The sequence below is a fragment of the Hibiscus syriacus genome, unplaced genomic scaffold (genome assembly GCF_006381635.1).
Source record: "Hibiscus syriacus cultivar Baekdansim isolate YM2019G1 unplaced genomic scaffold, ASM638163v2 tig00111278_pilon, whole genome shotgun sequence".
Taxonomy (NCBI): Eukaryota; Viridiplantae; Streptophyta; class Magnoliopsida; order Malvales; family Malvaceae; genus Hibiscus; species Hibiscus syriacus.
Window position 1 is genome coordinate 564,913 of NW_024063045.1, and position 25,422 is coordinate 590,334.

At 36.2% G+C, this 25,422-nt stretch overlaps 1 long non-coding RNA gene and 1 pseudogene across 1 annotated transcript; one reads left to right on the plus strand and one right to left on the minus strand.

Annotated features, from left to right (window-relative positions):
- The first annotated feature begins 8,407 nt into the window (after positions 1-8,407).
- Positions 8,408-15,933, plus strand: LOC120157904 (annotated as a pseudogene).
- Positions 9,929-15,102, minus strand: LOC120157905. The gene is made up of 3 exons (XR_005519181.1): positions 15,006-15,102; positions 14,886-14,894; positions 9,929-10,020 (listed from the first exon to the last, which is right to left on the minus strand). It is a non-coding gene; the product is annotated as an uncharacterized LOC120157905 (long non-coding RNA).
- Positions 15,934-25,422: the final 9,489 nt, after the last annotated feature.

Below are 25,422 nucleotides of genomic sequence, written 5' to 3' on the forward strand. Positions count from 1 at the left end.
AAGTAATGCAATCCATTCAAGTTTCAATTTGCAGAAGAAGAAATAGTTTACTTTCGCAACACGAAACATAAAATCGCAACGCGAAATGAAAATCGCAAAGAGAGAATCGCAACGCGAAATGAAAATCGCAACGAGAAAATCGCAATGCGAAATGAAAATCGCAACGCGAAACCAAAATCGCATTGCGATTTTCATTTCGCATTGCGATTCTCTCGTTGCGATTTTCATTTCGCGTTGCGATTCTCTCGTTGCGATTTTCATTTCGCGTTGCGATTTTGGTTTCGTGTTGCGATTTTGGTTTCGCGTTGCCATTCTCTCGTTGCGATTCTCTCGTTGCGATTTTCATTTCGCGTTGCGATTTTAAGTTTCGTGTTGCGAAAGTAAACTATTTCTTCTTCTGCAAATTGAAACTTGAATGGATTGCATTACTTCAACCAATAGACAAAGACAAATACTAACTTGACATGTTGCAAGTTTGAAACATATTGTTTCTTTGTTATCTGATGCATTTTGTGAACTATGATAGAATAATGACTTGGGTGAATACAATGCAAGTTTGAAACATATTTGTCTTTGTTTTCACTTTTTAAATATCATGTCTGTTTATTTATTGATTTTTGTATTTAATTATTTAGCGGCCCGATAGAGTGGATGCTTTACGCCGGGTTATGCTTGCACGACGGAGTTCACGCATCAGACGGCGTGCACGTGCTATTAAGTCTCCGTACACCCCAATAGTGCGAAGACACCGCAAGAAGAAGCCCGACTCGCCTGTCATCCCTCAAGAGTCCACTCCTATCGTTGAAGAGGCCCCTATTATTCCTCGAGAGTCCCCTCCCATCGTTCAAGAGGCCACTGTCATCATTGAAGAGGTCCCTCCCACCATTCAAGAGCCCGATTCACATGGCGTCATATGTAGGCTTCTTGAGAAACCCTCTGACGTGCCGGACATGATGGATGAGAGTTGGCTCTCGTATAAGTTACCGGCCAGTACCATTCCGGTATCTGAAGTGGAGAGGAGACAGCTACCAGACACAATTCTTGATAACACCCTTTGGGCTAAGACCGCAGTTGAATTTTATCTACATGAGCGGAGCCAGGGGTGTTTCACTGACATATGCAAGCTCACTGATGATATCTATTTGTTGCTTGATCGATCTTGGTGGGGCGTATTATTAGGGGTCGGAGACAATGGCTATTTCGATGGGGGGGGTATGTCTTATATTTTTCTTATATTTCAATTTGATTAATTTTTTTTAAAATTTATGTAAGTCACTAATATATGTCTTTTTTTGTAAAACAGCATATCGATGCGTGGGTGACACGTCTTATAATAATAAGGAAACTTAAGAAAAATAAAAATATACGATATACAATTATGCCGACGTCTTTTAATGCCGTTCACTTGAAGAATCAACGAGATGAATCATTTGCGTTGGGCAATGGACAAGCTAAACTTTATCCTGCATGGTGGGAGGTCGATAAGGTTAGTATTTATTTTAGATTGAGTTTAATGGTATTCATAAATAAGTGCGCAAATGAATGAATTATTACTTATGATTGCAGGTGTTTATCCCTGTTTTGGAACGTAAACATTGGATTCTCGTCGAGCTTCAGCTCCCATCCCTTAAGACAATAGTATATGACAGCATGATAAATTACATATCATTGGCTGATTTAAGAGATATTATTAAGGGATGGAGCTCTCATTTGGCTAAATTCTTGGATGCGATCAATTATTGGACTCGTTCTGGAAACAAGAAGCCAAAGAAGCTCAATATTACAGTTATCAGAGACGAGACCGCGCCACAACAAATGGAAGGAGCCAGAGGAGATTGTGGTCCTCTCGTATGCTTGGCGTTGGAGCGTTTGACGACGGGAAGCATAAAGTATCTACCTCCCACCGATAGAGATAGAGCTGCAGTAGGCTTGTGGTTTCGACATTATATGGCTAAATCGATATATACGAGACGCTGCCTACCTGCATCCGCGTTATAAAAATGTCCATAAACAATTGGTAAGTTTATAGGCTTTTGGTTTGAAAATGTTTGGTTAAGTACCTAGAATTCAATAATTTGCTGTTTGTAGGTTTTAGATGTGTAGAAAGTGTTGTTTGAGCAAATGTTTGGTTTCTGCAAGTTAATCTCAGAAGTGAACTGCGTGAAAATGATGTATGGCTGCAATAGTTGATACAATAGTAGATGAGGAAATAATTCTTATTGCTTATTTTTTGATTGTTTAATTGATTTGTAAAAGATGATTTGTAAAAGTTGATTCAATAGTAGATAAGGAAATAAGAATTATTGCTTATTTTTGATTGTTAATTGATTGTAAAAGATGATTTGTAAAGTTGATTTGTTTAATTGATGCGAACATAATTCTTATTTGTGCTTGTTTAATTGATTGAAATGTAATGGTTGATTTTGTTGATTTCAATCTGCATTATGTTGAAGGCAAAAATGACTATCGCAATGCGAAATGAAAATCGCAACGAGAGAATCGCAATGCGAAATGAAAATCGCAACGAGAGAATCGCAATGCGAAATGAAAATCGCAATCCGGAAATGAAAATCGCAATGCGGAAATGAAAATCGCAATGCGAAATGAAAATCGCAACGAGAGAATCGCAATGCGAAATAAAAATCGCAACGAGAGAATCGCAATGCGATTTTCATTTCGCATTGGGATTCTCACGTTGCGATTTTCATTTCGCATTGCGATTTTCATTTCCACATTACGATTTTCATTTCCGCATTGCGATTTTCATTTCGCATTGCGATTTTCATTTCCGCGTTGCGATTTTCATATTCGCATTGCGATTTTCATGTTGCGGTTTTCATTTCGCATTGCGATTCTCTCGTTGCGATTGTAATTTCCGCGTTGCGATAGTCATTAAGATGATTGCGAACGTCATTTCCGTGTTGCGATAGTCAAATGCATGCCTAATAAGTGATAACAACTGAATAACAAGAGTTGGTTAAGTCAAAATGGTTGGCCTGAGTCATTAATTCAACTGAAAATGTTAAAAGTTCACACATAAAATCCACATAATACAACGTTTGCATTTAAAAATCACCTAGTTAACAGTCCCAAAGGTGAAGCCAGTTGTGATTGGGATTTTAAAGATGATTGCCTTTTGCTTGACACATATGAGCTTGGATTTTGATGAGGATCCATTTGGTAGAGGAAAAGATGATTGTGATGGCACTGGGGATCCACATGTCAACCTTGTCTGACCACTTTCCTTGCACGACTACATATCGATCTCTTCTTCTCTTCACCCTTAGACGGTATACGATCGTGACTTTTTGGTCAGCCAGGTAGCTTCTGTCCATGGCTGGTGGCAAAACTGTTTGTAAGTCATCTGGTAGTCCCACTCAGAAGGATGTGGAATAGGGTAGACAATCTCGGCATAAGTCTGTCGATAAACTTCTGTAGTGTAGCAATCCATAGCGTATGCGCTTGAATCATCTGGTTTAAATGAAGAGCAACTTTTAACATGGCTACACGGATACCAGATGTTTGCCATTTCATACAACTACACGTCTTGACCAACCCATTTAAATTATTATCCAGTACTTGAAACAAAGTGTTTGAACATGGTTCAACTCTCCATGATGTTGACTTCACAACATGTTTCGTTATCTTTTTTCAGTCCATGGTGTAACACGATGTTCCAATGTTCCTGTAAATTTAAATAAACAATACTTAGTAAAATATATGATAAGTTATGATTTTAAATAAAATTACCTGCATGGTTTCTTTCTTGTAGTACCACTGTGAATAGAGGCTCGAAAAAACTCCATAACATAGTAATAGGTAATTTCCGGGAATGACGACTTAGAGCGTTGATTGATTCTGCACTATTAGACGTCATGAAACCTATCTTGCTCCAAGTTGATGTACTCTGACCATCTTTCAAACCCGACATCTTCTAGTGTTTGAGCACACTGAGGCAAAACACACGTCTTAAACAGTTTATATGCTTATTAAAATCCACTTCCATAAGCTTTTATAGCCTTCCAGTATGTCCATTTGTGCTTTTTTATACCAGCAGACCTTGATTTTACATTTCTATACAAATGAACACCACAAAGTCCATGAAAAGCATATGGGAAACACCTTCTAACAGCGTTGTCCATTGAGTTTGCCCTATCGAATATGATTGTCAGATTGCTAATAGGACCTATGCAATCCCTAAGAGCCCCATAAACCATGTCCATGAATCAGAGGTTTCAGATTTGCCAACCCCGTAAGCTATTGGCATATCCCATTGTTAGCATCCTGCCTACTGCTAATAAGTTTACTCCAAGGTATCGACCTTTCAAATATGCTCCGTCAACTATAATAACTGGGCGCATGCAAGTAATAAACGAACGAATCTACAAAATAATATACACAAGAAATATAATCATTTAAATGTGAAATGCATGTAACTAACAAAAATGAGTCACAAATTATATTGATTACTAACGTAGAACCAATGGTGATAAACAACAACTCAAGCGTCCATCTCTATCTGTTTGAGTTACGACCCATGATTTTCAGCTTTAAATTGTGACAATAAGCCGGCAGTTGGGCAAACGATGCTTCTGGGCGACCCCTCAACAATTCCAAGGCATAACATTTGGCTCTCCAAGCTTGAGAATATGATTACTAATCTTGAACTGAGCATTCATGTCAGCATAACTAATCTTGAACTGAGCATTCATGTCAGTCATAATTTCATGTCCCCGATATACCCTGCCATTCAAAAACATTAACTCAGCCAGAAAACCACCCAACACCTTTTTGTTTGCCTGTCTATGGTGAGGAAAAACTTGGGTTCTTGAACATGTATGTTTATCAATAAAAGTCCTAACTTGAAACATTTCGCAATCTTTTATCCTCTTTGCAATCATACGCCACGTACAGTTTTTGTCAATCATACACCTTGTTTCGAAACGATCTTTGCTTGATTTGTTAACTTTTAGTTGATAGCCATCTTCCACATTTCGTATACAAAGCTATCTTTAAGTCTTCCTTTGTATCAAAACAATCATCTTTCTTGATACGAATAACTTTTGTGTAACAATCAACTGCTTTCTTTACCAACTCTTCTTCCGGTATCTGAAGTAATTCTGGCATATTCCAGTTATACTCCCGTGGCATTTTCTTTTCTTCAGGATTTTTTCTTCTTCTTTTTCTTCTTCAGGATTATATGAATTACATAATGGATGTTCAACATGTTCATTCACAGTCGTAACTTCCTCCTCATTATCATCAACAATATCTTCCTCGACAACGGCTGTTTCATCATCAAAATTCGGGTATTGACCAATATCAAAATCATTACACGTAGGGTCTGTTTCTTCTTCTGAAACATCATCAAAATCCGAGTATTGACCAATATCAAAGTCCGGGTATTGACCAAGATCAATTTCGAATACTGACTAGTACTCACAAATTTTTCTGTTGGCTCATCATCGTCTAACTGGTCAATACGAAAACCGGAATTTGGTGCTGAAAGTTTGATTGGGATTAGGATTAGAGAAAGGTTGTGGGTTTTGAGAAAAACTTAGTTGATTACTACCCGCTACTGACCCAACAATACTACTTCTAGGTTCAACAACATACAATGTAACATCATCACTTGAAACACTAATGTAAGCAATGAATCGTTCAACATCTTCATTGTCGGTTAACAAATAACTTTACCATTTCTCTGATAAGATAGCCTAAATCCACTTAGGGCTCTAAATTCAATTTCTTTGAAACACGTAACATTAGAGTTTCATAAGTTAACTTTTTTAATGACAATTTTAGTTGAAGATTCATGGGTAAAGGCATATATTGTAAAACACCATGAACATTCTCCCATGACCCTCCAAAACACAAATCTATCCAAACATGATCAACATTAGATGATTTCATGGTTGTAAATTAATTTACTAAACAGACGAGCTGCGAAACTAAAACCTGTTGCCGGATTGGGAAGGATGTTGGATATAGGAACGGATGTCGCCGGAGAGAGTGATAGATGGAGATGGAATGAGTTGCGATTTAGGGATTTAGTTTACGATTTGCTGCTGTTGCGTAGTTATATACCCAAAATTTCAGTGTTGCGATTTACAGATTCTCGTTGCGATTTACGGATTATCGTTGCGATTTACAGATTATCGTTGCGATTTACAGATTCTCGTTGCGATTTACGGATTATCGTTGCGATTTACGGATACATGTTGCGATTTTACGTATTGTCGTTGCGATTTACGGATACGCGTTGCGATTTTACGTATTGTCGTTGCGATTTACGGATACGCGTTGCGATTTTACGTATTGTCGTTGCGATTTACGGATACGCGTTGCGATTTTACGGATACTCGTTGCGATAGTAAGAATCGCGTTGCGATTTATATATTCGCGTTGCGATTTTCATATTCGCGTTGCGATTCTGGAAACTGATTTGCGATTCTGGGGATCGCGTTGCGATTTTTATTTCGCATTGCGATTTTGTTGGTCATTTTGGCAAATCCAAAAAACGTTGGTTAAAATCGTATATTATAAGGCATTTTTGGTCACTGAGGCGATTTTCTCTAAATTTAAATACACCTAAACCTCGACTCAAGATATTAGATATTTTATTAATATTTTATCTTTAGACAAAATATTCATCTTAAGTGATATCTGGTGCGATAACCAAACATTGATAATAAAAATATGTCAAGCAAAAATCTTCCTTTGGGCTGATTTATTACTTACACATCAAACCGAATAATTATCACATGTTTATTAATAATTGTCATGCGATTATGTCAACTATTAATCTTCCTTTAGAACGATTAATACTAAAACGTCCTAAGTTAAATGTACATATAAAATAAAACATGTTCCATAACTGATATCACTTTAACGACTTATTGCTTTAATTAAGTGGTCTCAAAAATAAATATCGATATTTAAATTTTATTTCTATAACAATGAAATATCAAAACTGAAATTTTTAATTGGACTACACTCTCCAAGAGAACCTAAAACAAGGTTACATAAATGGTGCTATAAAAACGAAAATTTAAATCTTTGATTGTTTCTGAAAAGTTCCTTAAAAATGCATTTTCTCCGTAACTTCCTAATTTACCAAATTTGAATTCAAAACAATCAACATTTAACCAAAAGTCAAAATTAAAGTACATACTAATGAATAAAATCTTTAATCAAACTAAATCGAATATATCAATGTCAAATATATATTATATAATCCATAGCATTCAAAAACAAAAAACTAAATTTTCTAATCACGTCATGGTTTTCGAAGTAACCCATAATAGGTTGTCTAAATGACATTATTAGAAACCGAAAACCAATATCTTTGATTGTTTCTCAAAAGAATCTTTAAACATGTTTTCAAAAAAAATTATGTAAAACTTTAAGAAAAGAAAAATCAAACTAAATGCATCATAATCTCCAGAATTTAATCAAATACTTAGTTGCATGTTTAAAAAATAAAGATCATGTTTATATTCCATATCAGCTATAATTTAGAAGATCTCAGTTTATTCAAAAGCAAAATAACTAAATTAATAGTCCAACTAAAAATTTGAATTCATATCGAAAAGGATTACTCGTTCGTTATTTCCTTCGAAGTTAGGCTAACACTTTTCCGTACACTAAAGTAAACATTTAACATAAAATCAAGGAAATTACCCAATTTTAAGACAAAAATCACAAATCATCAAGTAAAGATGCAATAAGAATTACCAACTTTGAAAACAAATACCATGATTGCCGATTACTGGAAACGAAAAGCAAAGCAGAAAATATATAGCCAGGTAGTAATATTATATATATGGATTTTTTCATTATCATTATCATTATTTTACTAAATTAATTCATATTTGAGTATTCATTATCGAATGATTGAGAGTCTTTAAAAATACTATCACTTATAACCACTCTAATATAATAAAAATATTTAGATTTTCTATATTATGAAAAAATTATAATTTTGTAATTAATTTAGAAATATTTTTCATTAATATGTCACATCATCATCAATTAATTAGAACTAACATAGTAACATATTAATAAATAAATATAACATATCAATAATATAAGTGATTAAAACAACATATTTTAAAACTAATGATAAAAAATTAGAAAACTAAAATAAAAGTGATCAATTTTGTAGTTTAACCTTTATATTTTTATATGTTTATGAGTAATCTTGTAAAAGAGGCGGTGCCAAGTTGGTGGAGTGCAGGTGGCGCCGCCATCATTGGCAGCCTTATTTGCAACTTCACTTTACATTTTCCAATTTCTCCAATAAACTAACTTACGCAAATCAACAAATTCTAATTTCACCTCCCAAAATTTAAGCACATTGATAATTTTTTCCTTCTCTTCTGTTATCAAAATACTTCCAACAAAAATGTCGCTTTTACACAAGTTGTCCAAGGCTTCTGCAATCTCCAGAGCCGCCTTATTCGCCGCCTGAGCAACGTACCTGAAAACACCGTCTACGGCGGTCCAAAGCCTCAAACGCCCAATCAGAGAATGACCCTTAACCAGCTGAAGCAAAAATACAAGAAAGGCGAGCCCATCGCCGTTGTTACAGCCTATGACTACCTATCGGCGGTCCACCTCGATACCGCCGGGATCGTTATCTGCATGGTCGGAGACTATGCTTCCATGGTCATTCACGGCAATGACACCACTCTCCCTAGGGGTGTATTCGGTTCGATTCGGTTTTTTACCAAAATTGAACCGAACCGAAATAAACGGTTTTTTCAAAATTTAAACCGAAACCGAAACCAAATGGTTAAAAACTGAAAAAATCGAAACTGGTTTTTTCGGTTCGGTTAGGCTTTTTTTATAGTTCGGGTTTTTCGGTTCGGTTTTTCAATGAAAAAATCACTTGAAACTATAATTTTTTTTAAAAAATTACCTATTCGGTTCAATATGAAACAAATGGGTTCCATATGGAAACCCGAATCGAATCAAAAGAATTGAGACTTTAAACCAAACCGTAATGCCGAACCGAACCGTTTTACTCGGTTCGTTTCGTTTTCGGTTTTCTCGGTTTCATTGCTCAGCTCTAACTTTCCCTATCTCACTCGACGAAATGCTAGTCCATTGTCGTTCAGTCGCTCGCGGCGCCACGCGATCATTACTCGTTGGTGACTTGCCATTTGGGACCTATGAGACCAGCAACATCAGGTATTACCTCCATGAACAAAAAAAATTCCCTTGTGCACCGCATTATATTAGTTGGTATTGATGAAGAAGCATTGCTTGAATGATTTCTCTTACATTTTAAGGGCAAATATCGATGATGAAACATTGCTTGGATGAATATTGATAGTGATGTAATTGCCGTTTGGATTATTAATGAGAAGTTGATACGGCTGTTAGGGTCTTAAAGATGGATGCTATCAAATTAGAAGGAGGGTTCCCTTCGAGGATCTCCGCTGCAAAAGCCATCGTCGAGGCTGGGATCGCGGTTATCGGACACATCAGACTTACTCTACTGACAATTAGCGTACTCGGCGGATTCCGGCCACAAGGAAAAAATGTTGCTAGTGCAGTCAAGGTATCTTTCATTCCTCTTTTCATTTGGATAACCTTTTGATTATTTGTGTATGTTTATCTTGAGTTTGGTTTATGCAGGTTGTAGAGACTGCAATGGCTTTGCAGGAAGCCGATGTTTTTCGGTTGTTATGGAATGTGTTCTTCAAATTTCCCACAATTGGCATTGAAGCTGGGCCTTTTTGCAGTGGACATGTTAATTTTGTTCTATCATTATATGTGCTTTGGTATAAAATTGCTTGCATAGCAACTTCTAGTAGTATACTATGGACTTCAAGGTTTTTCTTAGATATGAATCAATAGCTGAAATTCGACCATGAAAACAGAGTCATACTCATCGAGTTATGTGGTTTTGTTGTCATGCAGAAAAGCTTAGGTTTATGCAATATCAGGTTATTTATGTAAATACGATATGCTCTCGTAAATATCGTAGAGAAAAGCTTAGGTTTGCAGAAACTCAATATTATAAAAGGATGAACCTCAAAACATCATTTTTTTCCACTGAAATATACAACATAAGTACAATAGCTTTATAGCTTACAAAAGCTGAAAACCTAGATGTTGTAATTGCGAGACCGATAAGCTAGTAAAGGAGGGAATTGGGTGATTTTAAGCTTTGTTCTACTTGTTGTGTATGTTTTAGAATACAAGTGTAATATGAGTGTGTTTAAGTCTTATGTAACTGGTTTATCATTAATATAATGAGGTACTCTTTTCCTCATTCTGCTAGTCGGTACTTGCCTTACGGGTAAAGGACTACTATGAGGGAGGTTTTTAATGAGACCTCCTATTTCTATAAAAAAGGCTGAAAACCGTCACCTTACAACCTAACTATTGGACTAACAACCTAACAACCTTAGGTTTAGCTTACATACAACTGAGAGCACACTATTTACGTGCACCTTAGTTCACCATGCACGTTATCTTTCAACATTCTCCCTACTTATTCTCCTTACAGTAAACTCACATTTACCCTTGCATGAAACGTGGTAAACATTGTTTTGGTCAATGGTTTTGTTAGCCCATCTACAATTTGATGAACAGGAACATAGCTAACACATAACTGATTGACATCAATTTTTCCCTTACAAAGTGAACATCTAAATCCACATGCTTGGACTGAGCATGATAAACTGGATTTGCACTCAACGCAATCGCACTGATATTGTCGCACCAGATGATAGGCTTCTCATGTCGTTTCACACCCAAATTAGTTAAAAGTGCATCAACCCAAGCAACCTCTTTAGCTGCATAAGCTAGGCTTTGATATTTCGCCTCCATGGTTGACCTTGAGACAACCTTTTGCTTCTTAGCATTCCATGACACCATGTTACCACCAACTAGAACATAATGGCCTGACATGGATCGTCGATCATCAACAACCCCTGCCAGCATCAGCAAAGGCCACTACACACATTGATTTCTTGGATGGTGAAAACACCAATCCAAACTCCATAGTTCCTGCCAGGTAACGTAAGATGCGTTTGGCAGCCAACAAATAACACTCTCGAGGTTCATGCATGAATTGAGCTACCTTGCTCACATTGTAAATGATAGCTGGTCTTGTATGACAGATATATAACAATGTACCAACTATGCTTCGAAATTCTCGAGCATTTTCTAGTAGTTCACCTTCATCACTACAGATATTGTTATTGAAAACCATAGGGGTGGCGGTTGGTGTAGCCTTTGAAATGCATGTCTTCTCCAATAACTCTAAAATAAATTCTTCTGATTGAGAACCAAGGAATCACCATCGATGAACCTCAATTCCAAAAAAATATTATAAGTCACCAAGATCTTTTAAGGAAAAATTATCGCGAAGTGAATGAACCACTCGTTCAATCTTAACAGACTGCCCTGTAACTAGAATGTCATCTACATAGACAAGTACATTTGTAGAGACTCTTTGAGCATGAGAAATAAACAGTGAGACATCAGCTTTCGATGAGCGAAATACTATCTGCACAAGGCTATCCTTCAGCTTAGTATGCCAATTCTTTGGTGCTTGACGCAGTCCGTAAAGAGCCTTCTGGAGTTTGCAAACAAGCTTGGTGCCATATGCAATAAATTGTTCGAACCCAGGTGGTTGCTGCATGAAGACATCCTCATTAAGTTACCATGTAAGAAGGCATTGTTAACATCTACATGCCTCAAAGACCACTTGTTTGTGATAGCAAGAGACAAAACAACATTCAAAGTGGAAATTTGACCATCGGACAGAAGGTTTCTTTAAAATATTGTCCGGGCACTTGTGAAAACCCTTTACAACAGGACGAGCTTTGTAACGATTAACCCTGCCATCAAGATTTTGCTTTAACTTGAACAATCATTTGCAACCAAATGTTATTCGTCCAGCTGGTAGTGACATCAACGATCACGTACCATTATGTTGTAGAGCTGCTAATTCATTTTGAACAACAACTTCCTAGTTACTAGATTTCATGGCTTGATGAATATCAGTAGGTATAGTCATGTCGAATTCACTGACAAACACTCTCGGCTTGAAGACCACACTTACTTCGTTAAATCATGGGATGATTATTAGTGATAGGTAAATTTTCACTGAACTCTTCAACTGAAGCTTCACCAACAGACTGAGCAGCTTCATTGTTCGCACCACTGATGATTGGATCAGCATTCGAGAAGGAAACATCAGTAGACAGAGAAGGAATGCCTACATTATTGCCCAAGTCAGCACCTGCCATCAAAGAATCATGACCATCATCACCCAACACAGAATCTGCATGTGAGGTGGCACTAGTAGTTGCATGTGACATTACTACTTGAGGACACATGTTGTGGCGCTGAGCAGCAATCTCAAGTGTTATTGACCGAGAAGAGAGCTGAGCACGATAACCTGTAGTTGGCTTTGTCTCTGCAAAAGGAAAAACAAATTCATCACACTTGACATGTCTGCTAATAAATACACGTCCAGTGGGGTCAAGGCACTGAAATCCTCAATGTTGAGGACTGTAACCCAAAACGTGCACACTTGAGACCGGGGCATCAACTAGTGTGGTTGAAACACTCGAAAATGCGGGAAACACCTACAACCAAACACGCGGAGGACCTTGCAGTATGGTTTCTTTGCAAACAACTTCTCAAACAGAGAAATATTGCCTAGCACCTTGGTTGGCAACCTGTTCACTAGATGTAGCAGTAGCTATTGCATATGATCAAAAATGAATTGGAAGAGAGGCTTGAGCTAACAGCACTAGTGCCAACTCGATTAAATATCGGTGCTTACACTCAACAATCCCATTTTACTCATAGTATGAGGGCAAGTGGCCCTATGCAAAACACTTTCCTGAGCTAACTCATTCGAGCAGTTTCTGTACTCCCCCCAGTCACTTTACATTGCTTTGATGGATAAGGAATTGAGTCTTGACCATACTTTGAAGTAGGCGAAATACAACAATTGTCTGTGATTTTTTCTTCAAGAAATACACCCATGTATGTCTAGTACACGCATCCACAAAAGAATATAGTATCGATACCCAACAGAGGGCTCAGTTGAAGGTCCCCAAAGATTAGCAAACACAAGTTGAAAAGGCATCATAGACTGTGGTAGACTCAATAAAGGGTAACTTGTGACTTTTACCCAAACAACAAGCAACACAAGTATGATTTGCATTATCTGAAATGGTAACAACAATGGTCTTACAAACAGATTTTAAAGTAGAAAAAGTTGGATGTCCTAATCTTCTATGCCACAAATCAAGGGCATTACAAGAGGCATCAGCCAAAAGAACCTCTAATTTATTACAATACTAGAACTATTATCCAATGCAAATGTATAAAGACCACATTGCTGATTTCCTTAAAGTAGAAGCTTGTCCGCCACCTCATCACGAATGCAGCACCCATCAGCATGAAACTAAAAAAATATGTGATTATCCCTAGCAAGTTTTCACACCGAAAGAAGATGTTTATTGATTTGAGGCACATGTAACAACTCTGTAAGTAACAAAGCTCGCGAGGATGATGACGAGCACAATAAAGATATACCAACCATATTTACATTAAGAGAAACTCCATTCCCAACCAAAAGATTACCTGGACCATCTAGATCAGTAGTGTGAGCGATATTGGAAGCATCAGGAGTCACATGATGTGTAGCACCCGAATCAACAACCCACTGAGCACGAGGAGACGATACGAGACCATATTAGCCTGAGACACACCACCAGCATGCATCGAGACAACACCATGCTTTCTGGCACAACACACATAACCAACATTGTCAAGACTCACATAGTTAACACTACTCAATTTACCCTTGGATCGTGGTTGAGCATTATTTGCTAGAACACCTGCAAAGTCATGATCAAATCGATACCAACATCTATCAACTGAGGTCCATTCTTACCACACAGTTGACACTACAAACAGGCTCGACCTCTACCACCAAAACGTCCACCAGGCATCGAGGCAGGATGTTGTTGTTTGTAATCACGAGACTATCTGATGTTGTAGAGCTGGTGTGTACATTTCCCTGAACAATGTTAGCACTCATCAAAAATTCTTAGCATGAGAATTAAAACAAGTCAACTGTGTCTCTGTATCAATGAGCATGGAGTAAATCCGATCAAGAGAAAGCGTATCTGGACTAGTGGTTATCACAACCATAAACGATTGATATTCTCTTGGCAAGCCTTTCAGAACATTAACAATGTGCTCGACATGCGACACAGGACTGCCACACAACGTAAGAGCATCACACACCTTCTTTATTCGAGTGAGATACACACACATCGAATCGTCACCTTTTCTCAATGACTGAAGCTTATAGTGCAATTTCATGACCGTTGTCGTAGACCTGTTGGCAAAGAACTGTACAACAGTGCGCCAAACAGCCGTTGCGAACTCAGTACCAACAAACTGAGGCAGAAGAAGAGCACTAATCGTTGACAGAAGTTGTAAGGCAAGAGCACTGTCTGTGCCATGAAATCTTTAAATGCTTCATTAACAACAGATGCTCCATTCTCATCAACGATAAACTTAGGCGGAACTAACATCGTGCCATTGAGAAGCCTCTCGAGACAGTGACTACGGATCGTGAGAAGGATCTGTTGCTTCCAGAAGAGAAAGTTCGTCTCGTCCAAGACAACATTTACTTTCTTATTTGTAAACATGACGAACGACGAGAATGAGGCAGAGCACAACACGTCAGAAATCACAATAAAGAAAAGGCCCAGAATGGTTGGCAAAAGATACCATATTAGAAACTCAAGGATGAACCTACATCATTTTATTTCCACTGAAATATTCAACAAAGTACGGTAGCTTTATAGCTTACAAAGGCTGAAAACCGTCACCTTAACAACCTAACTACTGGACTAACAACCTAACAACTTAGGTTTAGCTTACATACAACTGAGAGCAGACTATTTACGTGCACCTTAGCTCACCATGCACGTTATCTTTCAACACTTAACATCACTTCCTCCACATTAATTAAAAAGGTTCCTTATAAGCTATGTTTCTCTGACTATTCATTTTCTTATCCGACACTCGTGTCCTACACATATCTAGCTATGGGTATGTGGATATAACCCCTCTCGCATTGAAAAACTTTGGAAGAGTATGTTTCTCTGACTATTCATTTTTCTTATCCGACACTCGTGTCCTACACATATCTAGCTATGGGTATGTGGATATAACCCCTCTCGCATTGAAAAACTTTGGAAGAGTTGAATATATGCATTGTATTCTAAGTTCGAGTAATATAGTTGTATAATATCAGCGATGCTTGTTCATTATATGTAATGATATTTGTTTTGAAGAGACTAAAAAAAGCTTTATTTTCATGTCATGAAGCTATGTGATCATGTTCCTTCACTTTTGATCTTTCATTTATTTGCTTCACAAGAAAGAGATGATAGCATTTCCGTTGTGTGTTTGAATAATAATTGCCATTAATTTTGATCAAACCATTGATACAGGTTCTCGTTTACCATGATCTACTTGGAATTCTGCAACACCCGCATCATGCAAAGGTTAACTGAACTATTGCCACTTCCGGATAGCATATTCTTTCCTTTCGTATAAAATAAATATTATCTAAAACGTTTGCCCCACATCCTGCAGGTTACTCCGAAGTTCTGCAAGCAGTATGCACGAGTTGGAGACGTCATCAATAAAGCTCTCTTAGAATACAAGGAATAAGTAAAAAATGGTCATTCCCACACCCCATACAAAATGAATCCCAAAGACGCTGAGGCTTTCACAAAGGAGTTGTAAAAGTTGGGTTCAGACGACGAAGCATCTGCGGCAACCGAAGCAGCTGCTGAGCCTGAGAAGACGAACACGAAGCAATGACCCTGTGCCTACGGTCTCGAAGCAACTAAATAAGACCGGGATTTTTCAGCTGACTTTAATCAAATTCATCAAGGAGAAAATAATGCCATTGCAGTTTTTGTTTCATAGTCTCCACACCACATGTATGTCTTATCTCTTTACTTTTTTTCCATTGATCGAGAAATTTGTGCCCATATGGTAAGGGATTTTATAACAACAACAAAACCCTATTCTCATATGCAATAGGGTAAGGGGGAGGAAGGGTAGTAGGCTGCCCCCAAAGCCATGTTGAGAGCAGCTTCCGTGGAAGACCTCCGGCAGTCAGAAAATTAAAAAATAAAGATAAATACAATGCATGTATAAATAAATAAATAAATACATAGTTGAACAGTCTTCATATGCAGTCTACATATGCACGTTTGTAATGGAAAGTAATCCCCGCAAATAAATCTCTGCGTAAAAATCTCTGCATATAGATAGAAATGTAAGTCCGTGCTAAGTAAGGGATTTTAGATTGGTATAAATTTTGATAAAATAACACAATACATTTATAGTATTATATAAATGTTTTGATGATCCAACTTTAAATTTTTTAATTTTGTTATTTAATTTTAAAAATGATCATTCGATAATTAATTGTATAATATTATTTAATTTTTTGAGTAAACTTGTGCAAGAAAATAACTTTGGGATTTTTTCTCTCAACGTCAACTTTTGGACTCTCTTGATTTATTGAAGTCAAAAATTTTCTTCCAAATCCAAATATTGATAGTGAAATTTGTGGAACAAACTTCTACAAACTAAGATATTAAAATTATGATTTCAAGTTTTATCGATTTCAAGAAAAACAAACTAAGATGATAAAAAGGAGAAAAGATAAAATTTTAGAATTAGTCAAGTTACAAATAATGGCCAACAACAGTCTAACGACTTTGGGTGAGATATTAGACTAATTTCATAAATAAAACTTTCCAAAACTCTGTTTTGCTACTGTTATTATACTACTAATAATCGGATGACCAAAGAACGAAATTAGATGATAAGTTTGAAAACTTTTCAAGTTGAATGATAACACGTTACTTTGAGTGACTAAATGTGTAGTTTACCAAAAAATAACACAATACACTCAATGCATTAAATGAAACCATTATAGATTTTCAAATGCTTTCACTTAAAAATGAAAATAAATTCCTAACAAAAATCAGCTGCATGGGCAAAAAAAAAAAAGAAAAGAAAAGTCTGATAATAGTTTGATTTAACCATTTGCTCAGTTGGGCAAAATACATTTCACCAAGTCAAAAGCCATGTGAAAAACTCACTTTAAACTAAACATGTTCCTACTTCCTATTTCCATTGAATTCCATGATTTATGACTTCTAGATGAAAATGAAAAAAGAAATGGACATCCCACAAACCTCTGATACCTCAGGCGTCGGTCGGGTGATTTCGTAGTTCCTACGGCTCGGACTCTTATCACTGGGTGTACCTTGGAATGAGGCACTCCCCAATTGAGCACTATGCTTTCGAATAATCTGGACCGATTGCAGAAGAATATCTTGTTGTGCAGACTACAATTCATCTTTGCTCTATAATTGCATGTCAAACATCAATGGGGATATCAGTGATGCCATTAAAAACACAAGTGAGACCTGGACTGATGAATTTTAGAAAAATGTTGCCGAGCACCAGATATTCCCCAGCAAAAATAAAAGAGCAAAACAAGTCGAGGAACATTTTCACATCTGTTTTATGTAGTGGGATTAGGGACGGAAAGGGAGATGGCCAAGGGTAAAGATTACCATATCCATATCCTCCCCGCTCTTTGCATATATGTTTAAACAACTTGCCTCCAAGGACATCGATTACATCCATAGCTACTTCACCCCTATCTTTTGCTATTTAGTTTTAATTTAATATTAAATTTGTAATATGATAAACTAAAATATAAAAGGGATACATGAATTATTTTAGGGGTAGAAAAGAAATTTTGAAAGGCAAGTGGTGTAACACCCCTAACCGTATCCGACCCGGATACGAATTCGAAGTGTCATATTGTTTTTTTAAAGCGTTTACTTTTTCAAGATAGTTGAAAATCATCTTTCATTAAAATAAAATGTAAATACTTTACATAATTACAACCAAAAAGGTTTACAAAACCGATCAAAGCATATTTAATTTACATACCAACAAAATAACATATAACAAAGTACATATGCTTAAATTAATTCTGATATGATCTTCAGTCGATAAATATTGTCTTGCCCCCTTGTCCTAACTTGGATCTCCTTGTTCTTTGAACCTACGTGTGAAACACTCACACGCTAAGTCACGTGAAGCATTAATACAATAATGAAATCATGAAACATGCAATACTATAATTCGGAGTGTAATAAAAATCATCATATATCTACTTAACAAGAATATATGAATATACATTAACAAATAATACGTATCACATGATTCAATGTTATTTCATGTATATATTTTCTTAGCCCTTGGTACATTACTGAAAACTTAAGGTATGTAAGTGCATTGAGGTTGTGCACCAATGCTGTCACCACAGCTCGTATAAAATGCACCGAAGTGCCGCGTAGAAATTTGAACCGAAGTGCCACATAGAATGTCCCGAAGGACCACATATATGTCCCGAAGGACTGAGTAGAAATGTCCCAAAATACCACGTAGAATTGTCCCGAAGGACTGCGTAGAACCTCGACTCTTGGCATGTCAATTATACCCTCAGCTCTCATATCATAAACTATGGGCTTACCATTTACATCAAATCTTATAACTTATTTCACATAGTCAAGTACCACATAGGTCATGTCTCATAGCTTATACCATTAATTCATATAAACGAGTAAATCCTACGCAACTTATATCTTATACTCATTTATCCACATAGTTTATAACACCTAGACTAACATACAATAATAACTCATGTATAAAATTGAAAGTAACATATATAATATGCAAGTAATCAAAACACATAGAAACCATATTAATCACATTTAGTATTCATGCAATCTTGAAAGCAAAACATGATAAACAGACTCATCGCGAGTCTAGTTTCCATATAATTATATGTCATAGTATATACACTCACCTTAGCCTCACTTAGTTCAATCAACTCCTATAACTTTCTCTCTCTTGATCGATCTTAACTCATTGACTATTCCGGAACTTGCTTATGTTCGTTATCTACACAAATATACATTCGATACGAATATCAGAATTCTAAGCATGATGAATCGATCGTTAAAACCTAAGCTAAAAGAATTACTTAATTCAAATTTTCACTTTGAATAATATCAATACCCAAGGTACAGTACTGATACTTCCTTACTATGGTATCGATATTATACTTCAGGATCGATACCCTTTTCCGATTCTAGAATTCCATCTCTAAAAATGGTATCGATACTGCATAATGGTATCGGTACCCTTGGTATCGATGCTACCCCTTTAGTATCGATACTCCATGGATAATTTACCAACTTTAGCTTATGGTATAGATATTATTAATCCAATATCGATACCCTAACCAATATTTATTTTTACTTTGAGTATCGGTACTATACCTTGGGTACTGATATTATTCAAAGTGAAAATTTGAATTAAGTAATTCTTTTAGCTTAGGTTATTAATGATCGATTCATAATGCTTAGAATTATGATATTCGTATCGAATGTATATTTTTGTAGATATCAAACATAAATAGTTTCGGAATAGTCGACGAGTTAAGATCGATCAGAGAGAGATAAAGAGTTATAGGATTGATTAGACTAAGTGAGGATAAGGTGAGTACATATTACTATGACAAATAATTATATGGAAACTAGACTCGCGATGAGTTGTTTATCATGTTTTGCTTTCATGATTGCATGAATACTGAAATGTGATTAATAGGTTTCTGTGTGTATTTGAGTACATGCATATTTATATTACTTGCAATGTTATACATGAGTTAGTATTATATGTTAGTCTAGGGTTATATGAACTATGTGGATAAATGAGTATAAGATATAAGTTATGTGATAGGATCTATGTATTTATAGATTATGGTCTAAGCTATGAGACATGACCTATGTGATTACTTGACTATGTGAATAATTATAAGATATGATGTAAATGGTAAAGCCCATAGTATATGATATGAGAGCTGATAGTATAATTGACATACCAAGTGAGGGTTCTACGCGGTCCTTCGGGACAATTCTACGTGGTCCTTCGAGACATTTCGTGATCATTCGGGACATTTCTACGCGATCATTCGAGACTTTCTATACGGTCTTGGTACTTCGGTGCATTTTATACGAGCTGTAGTGACAGTATTTGTACAACCTAAATGCACTCACATACCTTAAGTTCTCAGTAATGTACCATGAGCTAAGAAAAGATATAACATGAAATAACTTGAATCATGTGATAGGTTATTATTGTTAAATGCATATTCATGTATATTCTTGTTAAGTATATTTATGATGATTTTTATTACACTTTGATATTAGTATTGCATGTTTCATTATTTTATTATGCATTATTGTATTATATGCCTCACTAAGTCCGTGACTTAGCGTGTGAGTGTTTCACACGTAGGATCAAAGAAACAAGGAGATCAAAGTTAGGACAGACGGGCAAGACAATATTTATCGATTAAAGATGAGATCATAATTAATTTAAGCAGTATGCACTTTTGTATATGTTATTTTGTTGGTATGTACATAAGGCTTAAATTAAATATGCTCTGATCGGTTTTGTAAACTTTTTTTTGTAATATGTAAAGTATTTATATTTTATTTTAATGAAAGATGATTTTCAACTATCTTGAAAAAGTAAACACTTTAAAAAGGCAATGTAACACTTCAAATTCATATCTGGGTTAGATACGGGTTAGGGTGTTACATTTAATGGTATCAGAGCTAAGGAATAGCTGATTCTAGGCATAAATCAAAGTCCAAAGTGTCTTAAAAAGTATACATGCCAACAAATAGTGAGAATTTTTTATCTTATAAGAAATGAGAATGTTGTCTTGCTAATAAATTTATTGATTATATCTTATTAGATATCTGAACACGAGAGCTCCCGAAGTGAAGTAGAAGATGATAAACCTGAGGGAAGTAGTAATTCATATACCCTGGCCAGGTAAGGTGAAGAACAGGCACCCAAGGAGTGCCTGTACAAGATTAATGAGCTTTCTTCAAGATGTTGGACGCTATCCTGACGCGTTTTCAACCTCTTGTTCCTTCAACCATCAGAATGAAATGTAGCTAAAGAATTTAAAGGATTAGGAGCTCCTGGATTCAAAGGTGAAGTAGAGGAAAATTGTGTTGCTGCGGACCTTTGGTTGAATGATGTGAAGATCATGTTGGAAGGTCTCCACCGCTGTGAAGTGGAGAAGCTAGATGGTAATTTCACTGTTACGTGGACAAGCTAGAGTATGGTGGTCAATTTCACCATAAGAATGAAAAGTGACCAAATCACATGGTCCTTGTTCATAGAAGAGTTTAAACGCAAGTATATTGGAGATTAGTTTGTAAGACAAATGAAGTAAGAGTTTATGAGCCTGAAGTAGGGAATCACACCGTGTATAAATACAAGTGCGAGTTTAATAAGTTAAGTCATTTTGCTGTTGAACTTGTTCCGACCGAGAAGGATGCATGTGAATGGTTTGTTGAGGGCTTGCATCTGATATTGAAAGAATATTGATAGTTTTGGATCTGTATTCATTCCAGGAAATGGTTAACTGTGCTAAAGCTCTAGAGAGAGCTCAAATGAGGTTTAAGAGCAGAAAGTTCATATGTCTAAGAGATATGGTGCTTGTCGAGCCCTGCACCACAAAAAGGGCAGAGATTCTGGTTTTCGATCTCAGGCAAGGACTGAGTCAGCTGCATCCTCTGCTAGAGGATCAAATCCGATGAGAGCCAAAAGACTCAATCTGTAGGGTTTGGAACTGGGAGATCTAATCAGAGTCAAGCCAAACGGTGTCAACATTGTGGAAGGAACCATACTAGAATATGTCGGGTTGTCTCCGGAGCTTGTTTTCGATGTGGGGACACCATAAATTTTATCTGGGATTGTCCGTTGATGGCTGGAGCCTGCACAGTCGAAGTGATCGCTTCATTATCTCAGAGAAGATGAAGCGGTAAAGGAAGAAATCAGCATGAGTCCTCTACTCAATCGGAAGTACGTCAACTAGAAGCAACAAGTAGTGATGTGATAGTGAAACCCATTAGGGCATAGTGTTCGGATAAATCGAGTGTGTCGAGGGTATCCCATAAGGATTCAGAGAATTGAATTTTCTGCTAATCTGATGGAATTACCCTTTGACGAATTTGAGGTGATATTGGGAATGGATTGGGTATATCATTATCTTGCTAATGTTGATTGTAGAATGAAGAGGGTAACGTTGATCCAGAAGGATTAGAAGTTATAATATTTAGTGACAGATTTAATCCATTAGCAAATGTAATATCAGCAATTTCGGCCAAGAAATTATTGTTACAAGGATATCAAGGTTTCATTGCTAATGTGATTGATAATCAAGCCGAGAAGAAATGATTAGAAGAGATTTCAACAGTCAAGGAGTTTCCAGATGTTTTTCCTGTTGAGCTGCCAAGATTACCTCTAGACAGGGAGGTTCAATTTCAAATTGAGGTAATGCATGGAACTGAACCAATTGCAATGGCACCTTATCGAATGGCATCGAAAGAATTCAATGAGTTAAAGATTCAGTTGCAAGAATTGTTAGATAAAGGGTTTATCAGATCAAGTGTGTCACCTTGGGGAGCTTCAATTGTTTGTAAAGAAGAAGAATGGTTCAATTTGTCTTTGTATTGATTATAGACAGCTCAATAAGGTGACTATAAGAACATGTATCCCCTACCAAGAATTGATGATTTATTTGATCAGTTAAAATGGGCTTCAGTTTTCTCTAAGATTGATTTACGTTCTGGATATCATCAATTGAAGATTCAAGAAAGAGACATTCCAAAGATAACTTTCAGGACAAGATATGGTCATTACGAGTTTATTGTTATGTCGTTTGGGTTGAATAATGTGTCTGTTGTGTTTATGGATTTAATGAATAGAGTCTTTCAGCCCTACCTTGATAAGTTTGTGGTCTTTATTGAAGATATTTTGGTATATTCAAAGTCTAATGAGGAACATGATGTGCATTTTAGGATAGTTATGCAAACTTTACGATATAAGAAGTTATATGTCAAACTATCTAAATGTGAGTTTTGGTTAAATGAGGTGGCATTTCTTGGGCATGTAATTTCTGCCGAGGGGATTCAAGTTGATCCTCAAAAGATCAAAGTTATTTGAATGGGAAATTCCAAAGAATGTGTCTGAAGTTTGAATTTTCTTGGGTATTGTAGGTTATTATCGAAGGTTCGTTATGAACTTTTTGATGATAGTTTTGTCTTTGACAAGGTTGATGAGGAAAATGTATCTTTTACTTGGACTCCTAAATGCCAAGAGAGTTTTGAAGCATTAAAAATAATTTTAACAGAAGCTCCAATTTTGGTTCAACTTGAATCGGGAAAGAACTTTGTGGTTTATAGTGACGCATCCTATAATGGCCTGGGATGTGTACTGATGCAAGAAAGAGAAGTAATGACATGTGCATCCAGACAATTGAAATCGCATGAGAAGAATTATCCGACACATTATTTGGAGTTACATGCAATAGTGTTCGCTCTCAAGATATGGTGTCACTACCTATATGGTGAATGTTGACCTTTACAAATCATAAAAGCTTGAAGTATTTGATGACTCAGAAAGAGTTAAATATGTGACAAAGAATGTGGATCGAGCTTCTTAAAGATTATGATGTAGTTATTGATATCCATCATGGAAAAGCCAATGTGGTAGCAGATGCGTTAAGCATGAAGACATTCACAGCTTTGAGAGCTTTAGATGCAAGGTTGTCATTAGAAAGAGATTGTATATTATGTGCAGAATTGATGCTGAGGCTAACGTTTTTGGATCGAATCAAGAATTGCAGGTAAAGATGAAAGATGTTTGAGAATAATAGAGCAAGTAAAGAATGAAGAAAATAAAGATTTTGAAGTTAAGCCTTATGGGAATTTGTATTATCGAGGGAGGCTAGTGATTCCGAATGACGAGGAATTGAAGAATGATATGTTGACAGAAGCTCACTGTAGTCCGTTGACGATGTACCTGGTGGAAATAAAATGTACATGGATCTTAAGAGTCGTTATTGGTGGCCAGGAATGAAAAAAAAAACATTACGAAATTTGTGTCTAAATGTTTGACATGTCAGCAAATCAAAGCTGAGCATCAAGTCCCTTTAGGATTGTTGCAACCAATCTCCATTCCTCAATAGAAATGGGAGAATGTGACAATAGATTTGTGACAGGGCTACCTTTGACTCCGAATAAAAGAGATTCGATTTGGGTGATAGTTGATCGATTGACTAAGTCAGCATTTCATCTCGGTACCAAACCCAAAAATTCTTCTTTAACCTGAAATTTACCAATAATTTACTAGTCTTCTCATTTTACTCTTCTTTAAAACCTTCAAACTCAACTATATATCTCAAACCAACTTAATTCACTACTATTAAATATCCAATTCTCAATAGTCTACTTGAAATAAAAAGATACCAAATTTTCAACTTTGTTATAAAACCTTTCTAACCTTATAATTCTCTTATTCTAACCGAGGACAAGTTAAATTTAACTTCAGTTACTAACTCTTTCTCAACAATTCACTTAAAAACCTCTTATATTTAATCTCTCATAACTTATCAATCTTAAGCACCTTAAGTTTTCCTTAAGTTCTCCTACTTCAAGAATCGAAACCTCTTAAAATAAAAAATAATAACCCATTAAAAGAATCCTTACCTTAGCTTAGGAGTCACGGTAGGTTGAGGAAAAAGGATGAAGAAGATATATAGAATTCTCTGATTTCCTCCCCTCTTACACGTGGATATATATAAAACAACCATAATGGGCTTTTAATTATTTTCTTGTCTAATAACCAATATGCCCTTCCAACTTCCTCTCTTTGCTATTCAATCTTACACAAACAATTTCCAGATAAACCCCGAACTTTAAATTTTTCTAATTTGATCACGAAATTTTAAAATCTTATAAATTGGTCACCAACCCGGTTGGGATGTTACAAAAGGGGCATAACAATCAGTTTTTTTCCTTCTCTAAGTGGGATTAACTCTTAATATGAAACTGATAAAAGATTAGGGAAACCAATAACACAATGCAGGATCAAACTCAAAGGAAACACACATCTGAAAGAAGGAACCGAGGAGGAGAGAGACCATGTGCCTAAGATTGCATCCAACAGTCAGTTCTGTATAATAACTATCTACATTTACAGGAAACAGTAAGGGGCCTCCTTTCCTAAGAAAACTTTCGACTTTGATTGCAATCTCTTAATGTCCCGATCTGGGGAACCTTGTCCAGACTTTCAATTGCAAGGGAATTTTGGTCACCACTGCACACCATTGGGCACATGATTTGCTCACAATACGTAAACACAAGGTAAACAATCAAGACAAATGGGTTT